A 20,398-nucleotide genomic window follows, 5' to 3' on the forward strand; every position below is an offset into this window, starting at 1 on the left:
AAATAGGAAGCCGATTTTAATTAATTTTGGATTGGAGATGCTTAATGGGAGTCTGGAAGGAGAGTAAACAGTCTAGCCAGACACCTAGGTATTTGTAGTTGTCCACATACAGTATTCTAAGTCAGAACCGTCCAGAGTAGTGATGCTGGACGGGCGGGCAGCGATCGGTGAAGAACATGCATTTAGTTTTAATTGCATTTAAGAGCAGTTGGAGGCCACGGAAGGAGAGTTGAATGGCATTGAAACTTGTCTGGAGGTTAGTTAACACAGTGTCCAATGGTGGCTCCCTGCAGGGAGACAGTGTGGCGGAGCTGGTCCAAGTCTGCTGGATCTGTCATGGACAGTTCGTGCTATCATGACACAAGGCGAGACCTGGATGCAGACACAGGAGGCAGATGGTTGGACTCTTACCCTATTGTAAGGCAAGAGAATGGTCGTGGACAGGCAAATGGGTCAAAACCAAAGGGCAGGCAGAATCAAGGTCAGGGCAGGCAGGATGATCAGGCAGGCGGAAAGTAGTCCAGCGTCAGGCAAGAGTCAAAACCGGGAAGACTATCAAGAGAATAGGAAAAGGAGTGCGGGAAAAACACACTGGTTGACTTGACAAACATACAAGACGAAGTGGCACAGAGAGACAGGAAACACAGGGATAAATACACTGGGGAAAATAAGCGACACCTGGAGGGTATGGAGACAAGCACAGGAACAGGTGAGACAGATCAGGGCATGACAGGACTCTGGTACAGAGGCGGGGTCATTCCAGTACAGTAGGTGGCGGTAATGCACCATGACGTTGGACGCCAACTGACAATAAATCCCAAGAGGAAGAAGAAGAGGCGGGGGCGACAATGACAGTGTCCTTCGTCCTCGCCTGTCCGGCACTGCTTTCCCGCAGTTCTGTTAGGGACGACGAGGGCAGGTGGCAGGCAGGTGCAAAGGACACTGTGTGCAAGCTGGGAGGCCTCCGGTACAAAGCAGGCGGAAGGCGGGACAACTCAGATAACTCACAGCAGCCAAAAAAACTCAGATAATACTTTTGTTTCCATTTTGACCCGCACAGACCATCAGGGGAATCCAGAATATAAAAAGTGTGACACAAGCATGAAGAAAAAGTGTGACAAGTGTGCTCAAAGGGGGGCCATGTTCATACAGGAACCAACGTGATGCTCCAGGGCAGGTATTCCTACAGAGACAAGAATTCCCACATGCAGGAGGGACCGGAATTGTGTGCCGCAATCACGCACTATTGGCAGTGTAAGACAGGGTGGGAAATTTACTTTTTGGTCCATGGATGCCCAAATTTGACCAGCTACTCAATTTTTTTACCAGCCAAATTTTCTTACAGAAAATATCCTAATATTTTAGATTAAGCAACGGTTAATGTGATTGTTAAAACAACATGTATGTAATGTAATGTAATGTTAAAACAACATGTATTGAATGGTTTTGAAATTGATTGAAAGTGATTTCTAAGAACACAGAGCATGACAGACAGTAGTGGATACCAGAGTGTCCCGAAGCCACTCCTGCGTTGTCTTGGCTGTGTGCTTAGGGTCGTTGTCCTGTTGGAAGGTGAACTTTTGCCACAGTCTGAGGTTCTGAGCGCTCTGGAGCAGGTTTTCATCAAGAATCTCTCTGTACTTTGTTCCATTCAACTTTGCCTTGATCCTGACTAGTATCTCAGTACCTGCCGCTGAAAAACACCTCCACAGCAAGATCCTGCCACCACCATGCTTCACCATAGGGATGGTGCCAGGTTTCCTCCAGACGTAACGCTTGGCATTCTGGCCAAAGAGTTCAATCTTGGTTTCATCAGACCAGAGAAGAGAATCTGGTTTCTCACGGTGTGAGAGTCTTTAGATGCCTTTTCGCAAACTCTAAGCAGGTTGTCATGTGCCTTTTACTGAGGAGTGGCTTCTGTCTGGCAACTTTACCATAAAGGCCTGATTGGTGGAATGCTGTGGAGATGGTTGTCCTTCTGTAAGATTCTCCCATCTCCACAGAGGTACTCTAGAGCTCTGTCAGAGTGACCATCAGGTTTTTGGTCACCTCCCTGACCAAGGCCCTCCTCCCCCGATTGTTCAGTTTGGCCGGGAGTCCCGCTCTAGGAAGAGTCTTGATGGTTCCAAACTTCTTCCATTTAAGAATGATGAGGTCACTGTGTTATTGGGGACCTTAAATGCTGCAGATATTTTTTGGTACTCTTCCCCAGATCTGTGCCTCGACACAATCCTGTCTCGGAGCTCTACAGATAATTCCTTCGACCTCATGGCTTGGTTTTTGCTCTGACATGCACTATCAACTGTGGGACTTTATATAGACAGGTGTGTACCTTTCCAAATCATGTCCAAACAATTGAATTTACCACAGGTGGACTCCAGTTAAGTTGTAGAAACATCTCAAGGAGGATCAATGGAAACAGGATGCACCTGAGCTCAATTTTGAGTATCATAGCAAAGGTTCTAAATTCTTATGTAAATAAGGCATCTGTTTTTATTTTTGATACATTTGCAAACATTTCGAAAAGCCTGTTTTCGCTTTGTCATTATGGTGTATTGTGTGTAGATTGATGAGGATTTTAAAAAACAAACATTTTAGAATAAGGCTTTGTAACAAAATGTGGAAAAAGTCAGTGGGTCTGAATACTTTCCGAAGGCACTGTATCATTAATTTTTAGTCCCAAAATTAATGTTGCAACTACAGATTTCCCCTTTAAAAATTAATAATTTTCCCACCAACAGTATCATCTCCCAGGTGGTGATGTCAATAATAAAACAAGTAACAGTCAAAGGTAATAAGGGCTAAACGGGTGTAGAAACACTAAGCTATTTTTATCACATACTAAATAGAATGAAAATGTCAGCTCAAAAACACACTGGAACAGTAATACAGAGAGTATATAGAAATGATACATTTCAAGTGGTAACAGCTTAAAATTGGCTATATTGTGAAAATGAATGAACACAAAAATCAACCTTCCAGTCTTAATGGATGTTATGTGGTTAGGAATATTAAGGTTAGGAAGGTTATGGTTTTCTAGAGAAAAATGGCTTACTTCCAGCTTGAAAAATGTTCCTACTTCCAGCTTGAAAAATGTTCATACTTCCAGCTTGGCCAGATAGTGACAGCTCTGCAAAAGGAGGTAAGTAAGGGCTGTTAATGCAATGTGTCCTTCCTTGATTTATTCAATACATTTGAAAGTTATTTTCATTGCTACCAGTCAAACGTCAGTGTCACCAAAGGCAGAAGGGACCTTTGCACCAAACAGCACCAAGTCAAAATCAAATCAAATTGTACACATATTTAGCAGATGTTATTGCGGGTGTAGCAAAATGCTTGTGTTCCTTGCGCCAACAGTGCAGTAGTACCTAAAAACAATTCCCACCAATACAAACAAATCTAAAAGTAAAATAATGGAAGTAAGAAATATATAAATATCAGATAGCGCAATGTCGGAGTGGCATTGACTAAATAATTACCAGTCTTCTCGATTCCCATAGAAACCACGTCATTTCCAGTTGTAGGGTATCAATAATGTTCTCCCATAAAGAGCTTTGTAAAATGTTCTGATACAGGAAGTCTTAAAGCACAATCCCGACTAAAGCCGAGTTACCAGAAAAAAATATAAATATATTTAGCTACGCATTTAATTATTTTTCAACAAAGTAATGACAATTCGTACCATCTTAAAGTATAGGGGCGGCAGGGAAGCCTAGTGGTTAGAGCGTTGGTCTAGTAACCGGAAGGTTGCAAGTTCAAACCCCCGAGCCGACAAAGTACAAATCTGTCGTTCTGCCCATGAACGGGCAGTTAACCCACTGTTCCCAGGCCGTTATTGAAAATAAGAATTTGTTCTTAACTGACTTAAATAAAGGTAAAGGAATAAGGCTTATCCTGAGTTTCCACAGTGCTTTTCTAAAAACTCTTCAAAATGAAAGTAAACAAAGACAATGATGAAACTTTAATAAGGCAACAAAAAAGTGACATTTATTTGGCAGAGAGAAAGAGGTGACCTGAGGATATGGCATACGTTAAACTAGTATTCAATTAGATATTCTTTCTGGTTTCCTAAGAAGTTAGACCATGGAAAAAGGCCCTAGTGCAAGACCAAAATGTCAAGAGGACTTAGATCAAAAGGAACACTTTCTCATATGGGGTTTTCCCTTTGATACAAGTGATCACAGTTTACCCAAATTGCATTTTCAAACTATAGTTTCCCAATTGCACAATTAATTCAGAAAGAAATTATTCAGAACTACTCTACCAAACCACAAAGATGGTCTTAATTATTGTCTGAAACTCTACAGATTGTAATTTGGGGATATGGGGAAATTATGGAATAATTTAATTACTGTACAAAAACAAATCTGTGGGTTATGGATTTCCAAGGAAAACTTCATTGGCATTCATTTAAAAGCAGGATGTTTATATATTCAGTATACAAATCCTGGGAATCTCAAGGCTGAATAAAGTTGATTCTAGTATTTCTCAATAACCAACTCAGTGGCTTGTGGTTAGAGTTTCTGACCTGAGATTGGATGGTTTGGAGTTTGATCCCCAGCTGAGTCATACCAAAGAATGTAAAAATTGGACCGGATGCTTCTCTGCTTGGCACTCAATTGGGGGCATTCCCTGTGATACACTAATGTCCTCTCCGGGGGGTGTACTTGTACATCAATCTGCTATATGAATAGGCTCCTACTCCTATCTTAACCAAGGTTATACTTACTTAGTGTTAATTAATGAGGACATCAGTAAGTCATTTATCATTTTGTCCTTGAAATCAATCTGTGCAAATAGCCTGGGGACAAGGTTAGTGTGTAATGAGGTTTCTTCTTGGTGATCCCTTTACCTTTGAGTAGTTGTCCCCCACATGAAATCTGTTTCCATCCGTACGTTAATCACGCGCGATATCTCAGACAGCACTGGCTCAATTTGGGTGAATGATGGGTCTTGCCATAGCGAGCCGGCATTTACAAAATTACACCGAATGGTACTATAACAAGCGATTGAAAAGTCTAACTTTGAAAGGTTATCAAGCTTACACACTATGTGCACACAAAGTGTGTGTGGCAGTCTGGCAGACTGCCAAATACTGTTCACATGAAAATTTAAACAATGCCTTCTAAGGAGACCTACAGTCTACAATAAAGACATTGACATGGAGTACAAATGGTTGTCATTTGAGATCTTGACCTGAACACACCTAACTAGGGAATAGGCAACATATTGTATCCCTCAAATGAAACCCAGTGCTGGAGTATGGTCATGACTAGTAACACCTCATGCAGTACCAAGATGTAATGTCCAGTGCTCTATATGGAAGGAAAACGAATAGGCAATTTGGATGCAGGATGTTCATGTCTAAAATCTAAGAAGAATTGGCTTGACTAACTGCTTCTCAATGATTATATCAGTAAGTCATGGTGAGCCCAAACAGTGTATGGTCAGTATCAACGCAAGGAAACTTTTAAACAACACCTTATAGGGAGGCCTACAATATACAGGCTCCCCAGTGGAGCAGTAGTCTAAGGCAATGTATCTCAGTGCTAAAGGCGTCAATACAGACACCCTGGTTTGAATCCAGGCTGTATCACAACTGGCCGGGATTAGGAGTCCCATAGGGCGGCGCACTATTGGCCCAGTGTCGTCTGGGTTTGGACGATTTAGGTAGTCATCGTCTAGAATGTAATTGTATGCTATAGCGTTAAGATCTCTTTAATGGGCCAATCCGAACCATTAAAAACAGCCGATACCATTATTCCTCGTCCACCACTCTTTACAGTTGGCACTATGCATTGGGGTAGGTAGCGTTCTCCTGGCATCCGCCAAACCCAGATTAATTCATCAGACTGCCAGATGGTGAAGCGAGATTCATCACTCCAGAGAGAGAGATTCCAATGGCGGCGAGCTTTACACCACTCCAACCAACGCTTGGTATTGCACATGGTGATCTTAGGCTTATGTGTGGTTGCTTGGCAATGGAAACCCATTTCATTAAGCTCCTGACGAACAGTTATTGTGCTGATGTTGCTTTCAGAGGTAGTTTGGAACTCAGCAGTGAAATTTCGATTTTTACTCGCCTCACACTTCAGCACTCTGCAGTCACGTTCTGTCAGCTTGTGTGACCTACCAATTCGTGCCTGAGCTGTTGTTGCGCCTAGACTTTCCACTTCACAATAACAGCACTTACAGTTGGCTGGGAAAGCTCTAGCAGGCCAGACATTTGATTAACTGACTTGTTGGAAAGGAGGCATCCTATGAAGGTGCCACGTTGAAAGTCACTGAGCTCTTCAGTAAGGCCATTCTACTGCCAGTATTAGTCCATGGATATGTCCACAGCTATGTGCTCGATTTTATACACCTGTCATCAACGGGTGTGGTTGAAATATTTGAAGGGGTGTCCACATACTTTTGTAAATATACAGTTTAAGTCAGACGTCTACATACACCTTAGCAAAATACATTTAAACTCTGTGTTTTACAATTCCTGACATTTAATCCGAGTAAAAATTCCCTGACTTAGGTCAGTTAGAATTTTGGCCCATTCCTCCTGACAGAGCTGGTGTAACTGAGTCAGGTTTGTAGGCCTCCTTGCTCGCACACGCTTTTTCAGTTCTGCCCACAAATTTTCTATAGGATTGAGGTCAGGGCTTTGTGAGGGCCAGTCCAATACCTCGACTTCGTTGTCCTTAAGCCATTTTGCCACAACTTTGGAAGTATGCTTGGGGTCATTGTCCATTTGGAAGACCCATTAGTGACCAAGCTTTAATTTCCTGATTCATGTCTTGAGATGTTGCTTCACTATATCCACATAATTGTCCCTCCTCATGATGCCATCTATTTTATGAAGTGCACCAGTCCCTCCTGCAGCAAAGCACCCCCACAACATGATGCTGCCACCCCCGTGCTTCACGGTTGGGATGGTGTTCATCGGCTTGCAAGCCTCCCCCTTTTTCCACCAAACATAACGTTGGTCATTATGGCCAACCCCAGAGGACATTTCTCCAGAAAGTACGATCTTTGTCCCCATGTGCAGTTGCAAACCGTAGTCTGTATTTTTTATGGCGGTTTTGGAGCAGTGGCTTTTTCCTTTCTGAGCGGCCATTCAGTTTATGTCGATATAGGACTTGTTTTACTGTGGATATAGATACTTTTGTACCCGTTTCCTCCAGCATCTTCTCAAGGTCCTTTGATGTTGTTCTGGGATTGATTTGCACTTTTCGCACCAAAGTACGTTCATCTCTAGGAGAGAGAGCGTGTCTCCTTCCTGAGCGGTATGATGGCTGCGTGGTCCCATGGTGTTTATACTTGCGTACTATTGTTTGTACAGATGGACATGGAACCGTCGGGAGTTTAGAAATTGCTCCAAAGGATGAACCAGACTTGTGGAGGTCAGAAAAAATAATTCTGAGGTCTTGGATGATTTCCTTTGATTTTCCCATGATGTCAAGCAAAGAGGCACTGAGTTTGAAGCTAGGCCTTGAAATACATCCACAGGTACACCTCCAATTGACTCAAATTATGTCAATTAGCCTATCAGAAGCTTCTAAAGCCATGACATCATTTTCTGGCATTTTCCAAGCTTTTTAAATGCACAGTCAACTTAGCATTTGTAAACTTCTGACCCACTGGAATTGTGATACAGTGAATTATAAGTGAAATAATCTGTCTGTAAGAAATTGTTTGTGCATGATAGAAGTAATTTTTCAAAGTAGATGTCCTAACCGGTTTGCCAAAACTATAGTTTGTTAACAAGAAATTTGTGCAGTGGTTGAAAAACTAGTTTTATTGACTCCAACCTAAGTGTTCTCCTACTGGAGAACTTTTATTTGTATTGCTTTTAGTCTTTTTAATGAATTTATCTTATTAACACTTTGTTCTAGCTAGCTACTTGTGTCGGTAGCTATCAAGTAAACACAATGAGCAGTCCAACAACTCTTCTTGAACCATTCCTGGGTACTTTTGATGTGTGTTTGGGTTCGTTGTCCTTCTATAAAGACCCACAACCTTTAACATTTATGTGAATGAACTGTAGTTATAATTTGGAAGTTGTGACATTTGAATGGTTAAAACCAAGATCAAATCCATTCAATAAATGATTTATTAGCCAAACTGCTCCCACATTAGTCATATAGACAGCTTTATCAATCATCTGTACAACATTATCATTTGGATTTAAAAAATGTCAACAAGCTCATGATGCTCATTTGGGGAAAGCCCAAGTTTTTTCTTGAGAGCCTCATTGATATTGACTTCAGAAGAGATTATGCACGTGCTTGGTGACTAACAAGTGACAACTGTGAGACATTAACAAAATAATGTTCAGGCTTGTAATCCATTCCATCCACAGTCTGGGTTTTGCTGTTGAGACGTTAACATCAACACAGACGCCACACCAGAGCCAGTCCAGACCTCCCTGGGGCCCTAAGCAAAATTCTGCTAAAGGGCCCTCCTACCTGACCCGTGAGCCATGTAAACCATTTGCCATGCCACACAGTCACACCTGACACCCCAGTGCTCCCACTACAATCCTCCCTCCTTTAAAACAGTTTGCTCCATCTGTCTGTCTAAGAATAAGTAGACCTATATAGAACGATATAAACAAAATGTATTGAAAATAATATTTTCTATAGAATCTCACAATATTATACAATTAGCTTACTCTACACAATGTAAACATAAGCCTATGGCTGCAGCGATATGTCTTAAAATAGTCAATAAAACCTATACAGATGTGTGATTAGCTTTGGTTCTCTCTACAGCCTGGGTATTTTCAGCATCAGCATGGACACCAGTCTATCTGGACGTATATCAAAGTATATCACATAGTTAAGCAGTCATTTACACAAATGCACTTCTGCCATAAAATCTCAAATATTACTAAGTGTGTAAACATTTGAATGTTTGAATTAAAATCTTACCATCAAAATATTCCTCTTCTGCAATTTCTTGAGGCAAAATCATAAATGACGTCATCATAAGACATGTTTCCCCACGTCATGATTAATGCTCATGATGGCCAGACCACTCAAACGTTCCTGTGACATGGTAGACCTCAGGTACCTTTTGATGCGTTTGATATTGAAAAGCTCCTCTCTGATGATGCTACTGTTACCTGTAGGGTGACTGCCATTCTTAGGGCTATCCAAAGTTTAGGATACAGTTCCTCCAGGTTTTTCTTACTGAGAAAGGAAAGCAGCTCAAAAGGTAGTCATCATATCTGATGGCAGATCAGGTCTATTCTGAATCTCCATTCCACTGATGTCACAGTGATCTCTGAAGATTAGAGTGTTTTCAGCTTATCTAAGATGACAGTGGACCAATTCGAGCACGTTGTAACAACATTCACAAAGCCGAGGAAGTGCTCCTTGATCTCTGGCTTTCCCTTTGAAGCCACGCTTCTCAGAAAAATTGACATTTGCTCCTGGTGACTAATGTCAGGTGTACAGTCCAAGATAATGGAGAAGTACTTTGAGTCTCTTACTTGAGTCACTATTTCTTGTCACTCACAATCTGTATCAGCTCATTTTGTGTGCGCCTCCCAAGGTAATTTTGCTGAGATGATTTTCCATAACGGGGGTCAAATTTTTCCAGTAATTCAACCTCTTTTAGGAAGTTTTCCATTATCTGGTTGGAAGAGGTTGTCTGATTAACCCCTGAATGCTTGGTTTATTTCACCCAGAGACTGGGTGATACTTATTAAACATGTAAGGACATCCCCACCATCTCTTTCTTTCAGCCTCCAAAATGGTAATTTGTATCTGGTCAAGAGTCTGTCCCAGACTTCGGCGCAGATCAAGTTCTCTCGACTTAATCATATTGTTTGTGTGTTCAGGACTACTCTCATGGGGTTTCAGAATGGCGTTGATATTTGACCAGTCATTCACACATTTATTATTTTGTAGTCTTTTGTAGAAAAAGCTTACAGCAAAAACAATACACAGCTTTGTTTTTGATTGAGTATGAAAGCCAGCTCCTGGTAATCTTTTCCCCATTTGACAACTGTCTCTGTAATAAGCCTGAATGGAAACCTCTTCTAGACTTGTCTTTAGGGTAAGAAAAATCCAGTCCTGGTTTGAATGGACCTCTGTGCAATAACTCAGTCCTCATAAAATCTGTTAAGACTGGGGGCCAATCTGCTGGGTCATTTTGTGAAGCAGCAACTGTTCTATTAGGGTCTGAGCTGCTTGTATCTGATGCTGGCTGTACACCTCTAGTAGTGCTAGTACTGGCTGAGGCTGCCTGTACTTCACCTGGGTCTGTGTTAGACCCAATACAGCCATCTTCAGCAAGTACTATGTTAGTATTTGCTGAAGCCGGCTGGACTGGGTCTATGTTAGTACTGGCTGAGGCTGGGTGTGGATCAATTGAGTCTGTGCTTGTACTGGCTGATGATCCAGCATCTTCTCTACTGACAAACTTACGCAAAGCACCTGTAAATTATAGAAATGAGTATTAATTTTAACAGCTGCATCAGGCCCATTCAAACTGGCTCCCCCAGATTTCCTTTTATAAATTTTCACATATAAAATACTATTTATACTACCTCTTGGCTGAATACTTGGTTATTATTTACTGAGAGATGTGCATCCATATTGTCCAGTATGCCCAGCTAATCAACTTTTTAAATGCAATATATGAATCCATTGCTTTCCATCTTGCATTAGTCCAGAATGATAACTAAACATTGACTGAGAGACGAGATAATCATGGTCTTGTTTTAAAATAACGTGCGCCTATGAGGAGTGCCATCACACTCATATTGTATGGACTGGTCCCCACAGAGGTTGCAGCTGGAAAGCGCGAGTTTCATTTTGTGCACTCGCATATGAACGCATGTTCCTGCGCGACGCGTTATCTTTTCCGAGCTGCCGTTTATAAACACCGTTTCCCGTTAGCGTTTATCAACTGTAATAAATAGTTGCATTTCACTTTTGCCAGGCACAAAGTCACAGAACACAGCCCTGACAGACCAAGAGACGCACTGCCTAGCTAGGTTAGCAAAACAGAGACTCGAGAGACATGTACTGCAAGCTAGCCTATCAACTTAACGTTAATGTTATTTACTGACATCAAACTTGGAGAGGAGAGAACACAAGTTTACCGCAATTCACTCTCATGGTGTGTTTTTTGTGACCAGAAGGATAGTTCCGCTTCATCGAGAGAGAGAGAGAATCAATTGAAAGTGTGGGTTCACAGCTCCAATCCAAATGTGTTGGTCATTACTGACACGTAGTTAAAGGAAGAGTGTTTTGAATACTGATGTTAACCTTTCTGGGTATAACCTTTTTTGGCAAGACAGATCTTCCAAAAGTGGGGGAGTGGCAATCTTTACCAAGGATCACCTTCAGTGCTCGGTTGTCTCCATATTGTTTGGGGAAAAACTTGATGATTTGCTGATTTTAAGCATTAAACTTTCAAATAGCTCTTTGTTGGATGTTGCTGGGTGCTATCGTCCTCCATCAGCACCGGCATGTACCCTACCTGCACTAAGCTGTCTCCTGGCTCCTTACACGAAGTCTGAATTTGTCATGCTTGGTGACCTAAACTGGGACATGCTTAATACACCTGACCAAGTCCTAAAGCAATGGGACGCCCTAAATCTTGCTCAGATTATTACCAATCCCACAAGGTATGACTCCAAACATGCAGAAAAGGCCACTCTCTCCTTGATGTTATCCTCACAAATAATCCTGATAGGTATCAGTCTGGTGTTTTCTGTAATGACCTTTGTGATCACTGTTTAACAGCCTGTGTTCATAATGGCTGCCCAGTGAAACGACCTGTCCTGATTTGTCATAGAAGCTTGCTACAAAACTAAAATGAGCAAGCCTTCCTTCATAAACTGGCCTCTTAAATGGTATATAATCAGCTTCATCCCCTCTGTCAAAGACGCTTGGACCTTCTTTTTTGATATTTTCAGTGGTATTGTTAACAAACACGCCCCGATACAGAAAATTAGAATCAAAAACAGGTTCAGCCCCTGGTTCGACCGTGATCTTGCAGAGTTACTCCACCTCAAGAATTGCATTTGGTGAAAGGATCGGCACAAGGTTACTCAGGCTGACTGGCTTTCGTTCAGGCAAATGATAAATAAGTGCACTCAGGCTATCCGGAAGGCCAAAGTTAGTTACTTTAAGGAGCAGTTCTCTCTTTGGGTCTAACCCCAAGAAGTTCTGGAAAACGGTTAAAGACCTGGAGAATAAACCCTTCTCCTCACAGCTGCCCATGTCCCTTAATGCTGATGATGTGGTTGTTACTGACAAGAAGCACATGACTGAGCTCTTTAAATCACCACTTCATGAAGTCAGGATTCCTATTTGACTCAACCATGCCTCCTTGCCTGTCCAACATTTCCTAATCTCCCACCCCTTCCAATGCGACTATCCCCAATGCTTCTCCCTCTTTTTCCCCTGCCCCGCTACAAAGATTCTCCCTGCAGGAAGTCACTGAGTCCGAGGTGCTAAAGGAGCTCCTTAAACTTGACCCCAAAATATCATCTGGGTCAGATGTTTTAGACCCTTTCTTATTTAAGGTTGCTGCCCCTATCGTCGCCAAGCCTGTCTCTCCTTTCTGGGGAGGTTCCCATTGCTTGGACGGCAGCCACGGTTAGCCCTTTATTTAAAGGGGGAGATAAAGCTGAACCTAACTGTTATAAGCCTAATTCTATTTTGCCCTGTTTATCAAAAGTGTTGGAAAAACATGTCAAAAATCAACAGACTGGCTTTCTTGATGTCTATAGGATTCTCTCGGGTATGCAATCTGGTTTCCGCCCAGGTCATGGATGTGTCACTGCAACCTTAAAGGTCCTCAATGATGTCACCATTGCCCTTGATTCTAAGCAATGTTGTACAGTTATACAGTGCCTTGCGAAAGTATTCGGCCCCCTTGAACTTTGCGACCTTTTGCCACATTTCAGGCTTCAAACAAAGATATAAAACTGTATTTTTTTGTGAAGAATCAACAACAAGTGGGACACAATCATGAAGTGGAATGACATTTATTGGATATTTCAAACTTTTTTAACAAATCAAAAACTGAAAAATTGGGCGTTATTCAGCCCCCTTAAGTTAATACTTTGTAGCGCCACCTTTTGCTGCGATTACAGCTGTAAGTCGCTTGGGGTATGTCTATCAGTTTTGCACATCGAGAGACTGAAATTTTTTCCCATTCCTCCTTGCAAAACAGCTCGAGCTCAGTGAGGTTGGATGGAGAGCATTTGTGAACAGCAGTTTTCAGTTCTTTCCACAGATTCTCAATTGGATTCAGGTCTGGACTTTGACTTGGCCATTCTAACACCTGGATATGTTTATTTTGAACCATTCCATTGTAGATTTTGCTTTATGTTTTGGATCATTGTCTTGTTGGAAGACAAATCTCCGTCCCAGTCTCAGGTCTTTTGCAGACTCCATCAGGTTTTCTTCCAGAATGGTCCTGTATTTGGCTCCATCCATCTTCCCATCAATTTTAACCATCTTCCCTGTCCCTGCTGAAGAAAAGCAGGCCCAAACCATGATGCTGCCACCACCATGTTTGACAGTGGGTATGGTATGTTCAGGGTGATGAGCTGTGTTGCTTTTACGCCAAACATAACGTTTTGCATTGTTGCCAAGAAGTTCAATTTTGGTTTCATCTGACCGGAGCACCTTCTTCCACATGTTTGGTGTGTCTCCCAGGTGGCTTGTGGCAAACTTTAAACAACACTTTTTATGGATATCTTTAAGAAATGGCTTTCTTCTTGCCACTCTTCCAAAAAGGCCAGATTTGTGCAATATACAACTGATTGTTGTCCTATGGACAGAGTCTCCCACCTCAGCTGTAGATCTCTGCAGTTCATCCAGAGTGATCATGGGCCTCTTGGCTGCATCTCTGATCAGTCTTCTCCTTGTATGAGCTGAAAGTTTAGAGGGACGGCCAGGTCTTGGTAGATTTGCAGTGGTCTGATACTCCTTCCATTTCAATATTATCGCTTGCACAGTGCTCCTTGGGATGTTAAAAGCTTGGGAAATATTTTTGTATCCAAATCCAGCTTTAAACTTATTCACAACAGTATCTCGGACCTGCCTGGTGTGTTCCTTGTTCTTCATGATGCTCTCTGCGCTTTTAACGGACCTCTGAGACGATCACAGTGCAGGTGCATTTATACGGAGACTTGATTACACACAGGTGGATTGTATTTATCATCATTAGTCATTTAGGTCAACATTGGATCATTCAGAGATCCTCACTGAACTTCTGGAGAGAGTTTGCTGCACTGAAAGTAAAGGGGCTGAATAATTTTGCACGCCCAATTTTTCAGTTTTTGATTTTTAAAAAAAGTTTGAAATATCCAATAAATGTCGTTCCACTTCATGATTGTGTTCCACTTGTTGTTGATTCTTCACAAAAAAATACAGTTTTAGAACTTTATGTTTGAAGCCTGAAATGTGGCAATTGGTCACAAAGTTCAAGGGGGCCGAATACTTTCGCAAGGCACTGTATGTATTGACTTGGCCAAAGCTTTTGATACGGTAGACAATTCCATTCCATTCTTGTGGCCTGGCTAAGGAGTATTGGATGCAAGATGGCGCCAACAGAGATGGTCGCCTTGATTCAAGTCCTTAGAAAACTATGCAGGTATTCCTTTTTTTATGTATTATTTCTTACATCGTTAGCCCAGAAAATCTCAAGTGTTATTGCATACAGCCAGGAAGAACGACCAGGAATATGTCTTTCCGAAGCGGATCCTTTGTTCGGACCTCCACCCTGGACATGGCATCTTATCCCAGAGGCCGACCCAAAACAATGCGGTTGCCGCAGGAGTGGCAGAAGGAGCGGCCTACTGGTCAGACTCAGAAGGCGAGCACACTATCCACCGCTTCTGAGCATATTACTCGCCAATCTCCAATCTCTAAATAACAAGGTGGACAAAATTAGGGCACAAGATGCCTTCCAGAAAGACATTCTCTTTTTCACGGAAACATGGCTCACTCGGGATATGCTATCAGAGTCGGTACAGCCACCCAGTTTCCTCATGCATCGGGCTGACAGAAACAAACATCTCTCTGGTAAGAAGGAGGGTGGGGGAGTATGCCTTATGATAGAGGACTCATGGTGTATCACAACAACATACAGGTACTCAAGTCCTTTTATTTACCTGACTTTGACCTCACAGTCAAATGCCGACCGGATTATCTTCCAAGATAATTATTTTCGATTATCGTCACAGCCGTGTACATCCCCCCCAAGCAGATACATCGTCGGCCCTGAAAGAACCTCACTGGAATTTATGTAAACTGAAAATCCCCAGCTACAATAAATGCAGCCTCAGGATGTATGGTTTCAACAAAGCTACCCTGAGAACAAGACTTCCTCAATTCTATCAGCATATCGAATGCGTGACACGAGCTGATAGCATTCTGGATCATTGATACTCTAACTTCCGCGATGCATACAAAGCCCTCCCCCACCCCGCCTTCAGCAAATCTGACCATGACTCCATTTTGTTGTTCCCAGCCTATAGACAGAAACTAAAACAGGAAACGCCCGTACTCAGGTCTGACCATTCAGATTTCACGCTTCAAGATTGCTTCAATCACGTGGACTGGGATATGTTCTGGATAGCCTCAGACAATAACATTGATGTATACGCTGACTCGGTGAGCGAGTTTATTAGCAAGTGCATCGGAGATGTCATACCCACGGTGACTATTAAAACATTTCCTAAACAGAAACTGTGGGTTGATGGCAGCCTTCGCGCAAAATTGAAACCGCGAACCACCGCTTTAAATCGTGGCAAGGGGACTGGAAACATGGCCGAATGCAAACAGTGCAGCTATTTCCTCCGCAAGGTAATCAAACAAGCAAAGCATCAGTATAGAGACAAAGTAGAGTCGCAATTCAATGGCTCAGACACGAGACGTATGTGGCAGGGTCTCCAGTCAATCACGGATTACAAAAAGAAAACCAGCCCCGTCGTGGACGTCTTGCTCCCAGACAAATTAAACAACTTCTTTGCTCGCTTTGAGGAAAATACAGTGCCACTTACACAGCCCGCTCCCAAGAAAGCGAAGGTAACTGAACTAAATGACTACCGCCCCGTTGCACTCACTCCTGTCAACATGAAGTGCTTTGAGAGACTAGTTAAGGATCATATCACCTTCACCCTACCTGATAGCCGAGACAAACTCCAATTTGCTTACCACCCCAATAGGTCCACTGACGACGCAATCACCACCACACTGCCCTATCCCATCTGGAAAAGAGGAATACCTTTGTAAGAATGCTGTTCGTTATGCTCAGCATTTAACATCATTGTACCCTCCAAACTCGTCATTAAGTTTGAGACCCTGGGTTTTGATCGCGCCCTGTGCAACTGGGTCCTGGACTTTGACAGGCCTCACCCATGACTGCGTCGCCATGCACGCCTCCAACTCAATCATCAAGTTTGCAGACGACACTACAGTGGTAAGCCTGATTACCAACGACGATGAGACAGCCTACAGGGAGGAGGTGAGTGCCCTCGGAGTGTGGTGTCAGGAAAATAACCTCTCACTTAACGTCAACAAAACAAAGGAGATGATTGTGGACTCCAGGAAAACAGCAGAGGCAGTACCCCCCCCCCATCCATGGAACAGTAGTGGTGAAGGTGGAGAGTTTTAGGTTCCTCGGCGTACACATCATGGACAAACTGAAATGGTCCACCCACACAGACAGCGTGGTGAAGGCGGCGCATCAGGAGGCTGAAGAAATTTGGCTTGTAACCTAAAACACTCAAACTTTTCCAGATGCACAATCGGAAGCATCCTGTCGGGCTATATCACCGCCTGGTACGGGAACTGCACTGCCCTCAACCCGCAAGGCTCTCCAGAGGGTAGTGCGGTCTGCACAACGCATCACAGGGGGAAAACGACCTGCCCTCCAGGACAGCTACAGCACCCGATGTCACAGAAAGGCCATAAAGATCATCAAGGACAACAACCACCCGAGCCACTGCCTGTTCACCCCGCTATCGTCCAGAAGGCGAGGTCAGTACAGGTGCATCAACGCTGGGACCGAGAGACTGAAAAACAGCTTCTCTCAAGGCCATCTAACTGTTAAACAGCCATCACTAACATAGAGAGGTTGCTGCCAAAATACAGACTCAAATCTCTGGCCACTTAAATAAATGGACTTGACAAAGGTGTCACTAGTCACTTTAAATAACAGTACTTTAATCATGTTTACATATCCTACATTACTCATCTCATATGTATATACTGTATTCTATACCATCTACTGCATCTTGACTATACTGTATTCTATACCATCTACTGCATCTTTCCTATGCCGCACGGCCATCACTCATCCATATATTTATGAGTACATATTCTTATTCATCCCTTTACATGTGTGTGTGTATCAGGTAGTTGTTGTGAATTTGTTCGATTACTTGTTAGATATTACTGCATTGACAGAACTAGAAGCACAAGCATTTCTCTACACTTGCATTAACCTCTGCTATTCATGTGTGTGACCAATACAATTTTATTTGATTGGTCTCTGAGGGGTCTTTGGGCTGGTTTGCTAACTATCTCTCTCAAAGAGTGCAGTGTATAGTCAGAAAATCTGCTGTCTCTGCCACTGCCTGTCACCAAGGGAGTACCCCAATGCTCGATCCTAGGCCCCACTCTCTTCTCAATTTACATCAACAGCATAGCTCAGGCAGTAGGAAACTCTAATCCAGATATATGCTGATGATAGTCTTATACTCAGCTGGCCCCTCCCTGGATTTTGTGTTAAATGCTCTACAACAAAGAGTTCTTAGTGTCCAACAAGCTTTCTCTACCCTTAACCTTGTTCAGGACACCTCCAAAACAAAGGTCATGTGGTTTGGTAAGAAAAATGCCCCTCATCCCACAGGTGTTATTACTACCTCTGAGGGTTTAGAGTTTGAGGTAGTCAACTCATACAAGTACTTACAAGTACTTGGAGTATGGCTAGACTGAACACTGATTTTCTCTCAGCACATATCAAAGCTGCAGGCTAAAGTTAGAGCAAACCAAGTCTAGATTTATCGTAATCGCTCCTCTTTCACCCCAGCTGCCAAACTAACCCTGATTCAGATGACCATCCTACCCATGCTAGATTACGGAGACATAATTTATAGATCGGCAGGTAAGGGTGCTCTCGAGCGGCTCGATGTTCTTTACCATTTGCCCAACAGATTTGCCACCAATGCTCCTTATAGGACACAACGCTGCACTCTATACTCCTTTGTAAACAGGTTATATTTGTATACCCATCGCAAGACCCACTGGTTGATGCTTATTTCTAAAACCCTCTTAGGCCTCACTCCTCCCTATCTGAGATATCTACTGCAGCCCTCATCCTCCACATACAACACCCATTCTGCCAGTCACATTATGTTAAAGGTCCCCAAAGCACACACATCCCTGAGTCGCTCCTCATTTCAGTTTGCTGCAGCTAGCGACTGGAACGGGCTGCAACAAACACTCAAACTGGACAGTTTTATCTCAATCTCTTCATTCAAAGACTCAATCGTGGGCACTCTTACTGACAGTTGTGGCTGCTTTGTGTGATGTATTGTTGTTTCTACCTTCTTGGCCTTTGTCTGTGCCCAATAATGTTTGCACCATGTGTTGTGTTGCTACCATGTTGTTGTCATGTTGTGTTACTGCCTTGTTATTTTGTTGTCTTAGGTCTCTCTTTATGTAGTGTTGTGTCTCTTGTTTAGTGTTTTGCCCTGTATTTATATTGTTTATTTATTTTATCCCAGGCCCATCCCCACAGGAGGCCTTTTGCCTTTTGGTAGGCCCTCATTGTAAATAGGAATTTGTTCTTGACTGACTTGCCAAGTTAAATAAAGGTTAAGTAAAATTGTACAAAATTATCCTCTCATCGAAATTGTAAACATTAACACCGGCTTTGACACGAGGAGTATGCGGGGCCCTTGTGTAATTTGCGGGGCCCTACGCAACTTGCGTAGTGAGCGTATAGGGCCGCCTGGCTCTGCGCCCCACTGGCTTTGATATATCTATTAGGACCAGATTGCTGTGCGTCAAGAGCGCATTTCCAAGTTTTTCCATCCACGGGATATTTCAAAAGGTTGATGTCAATGTAGGCTATTGAACAACAGCAATCATTAAATAGGGATTCTACAAGAGAAAACACATTTGTCAATATCCTGCTTGGATTGTAATGGACTCAAGAAGTGGCATCTATCTAAAAGAAAGGAACAAATAACGCCCATTGGATAGCTTTCTTTTGGAACGGAAAACATGAACGATACAAGTAATTTCACTACACACACTGTGCCTTACAAGTCAGCTGCAGCCATGGCTTTACCTGTATTTATGTTTGCAGTTGGTGTCATTGGAAATATAATAGCAATAGCCGCTCTATCTGGATCTAAGCAAGGGCGCAAGTCGTCGGCGTTCTTCGCCTTAGTTTGCGGTTTGGCTATCACCGATCTTCTTGGGACTTGTCTGGCCAGCCCAATCACTATAGCCACTTACCTCGATAAAAATGTACTCCACGACCGTCATCTTTGTGAATTCCATTCATTTTTGTTGCTGTTCTTCGGAGTGGCAGGACTAAGTATTATATGCGCAATGTCTGCTGAGCGCTACCTCGCAATATGCTGCCCGTACACATACCAAAGATGGGGAATTGGCCCACATTTTGCGCGCAAGTGCTTGTTTTGCATTTATCTCAGCGACATTGTATTTTGTTGTCTTCCAGTGATGGGTATGACTGAAAGCATGAGCCAGCCCTCAAAAACCTGGTGCTTCATCAACTGGATGGCTCATGAGCCGTGGTCTGCAGCCTATTCGTTTTTATATGCAAGTGTGAGTTTTCTACTCATATTGATGACGATAGTCCTCAACTTTGCAGTTTGTGGCACTCTATTGATAATGCATCGCAGGAAAATCCAACGTCCAGTTACTAGAGTGAGCACACGGGCGCATTGGACAGCGCTTTCCTCCGGCGTGGAAGCCCAAATGATGACGGTGCTCGTGGTGACCTCGATGGTTGTTTTAGGTTGCTCAGCGCCGCTGGTGGTAAGGAACGTCTTAATATTTTATATGTTAATTTAGTTTGTCTACGAGGAAAGCAGTGGGTCTAATGGGCATATCTCTTGTTATGCTGTTGTAGGTACGCGTATTTGCTAACCAGATATCACGGGAAGATAATTCCCATGCAGATTTGAAGGCTATACGGATTGCCGCCGTCAACGCCATCCTTGACCCTTGGATCTACATTTTGCTGAGAAGGACTCTGTTCAGTAAGATTCGGAGATTATCTAAACGAGTTTACAGTGGTCGAAAAGGCAAATAACCCATGTTGCCAGTCAAATCCTCACAAAGGACTTTCCACTACCAAACAAACACCCATGACTTGCCTAGTTAAATAA

General features: G+C 42.8%; 1 pseudogene; it reads left to right on the plus strand.

Annotated features, from left to right (window-relative positions):
- The first annotated feature begins 19,238 nt into the window (after nt 1-19,238).
- Nucleotides 19,239-20,398, plus strand: LOC135525038 (prostaglandin E2 receptor EP4 subtype-like; annotated as a pseudogene).

This window comes from Oncorhynchus masou, chromosome 31 (genome assembly GCF_036934945.1).
Source record: "Oncorhynchus masou masou isolate Uvic2021 chromosome 31, UVic_Omas_1.1, whole genome shotgun sequence".
Taxonomy (NCBI): domain Eukaryota; kingdom Metazoa; phylum Chordata; class Actinopteri; order Salmoniformes; family Salmonidae; genus Oncorhynchus; species Oncorhynchus masou.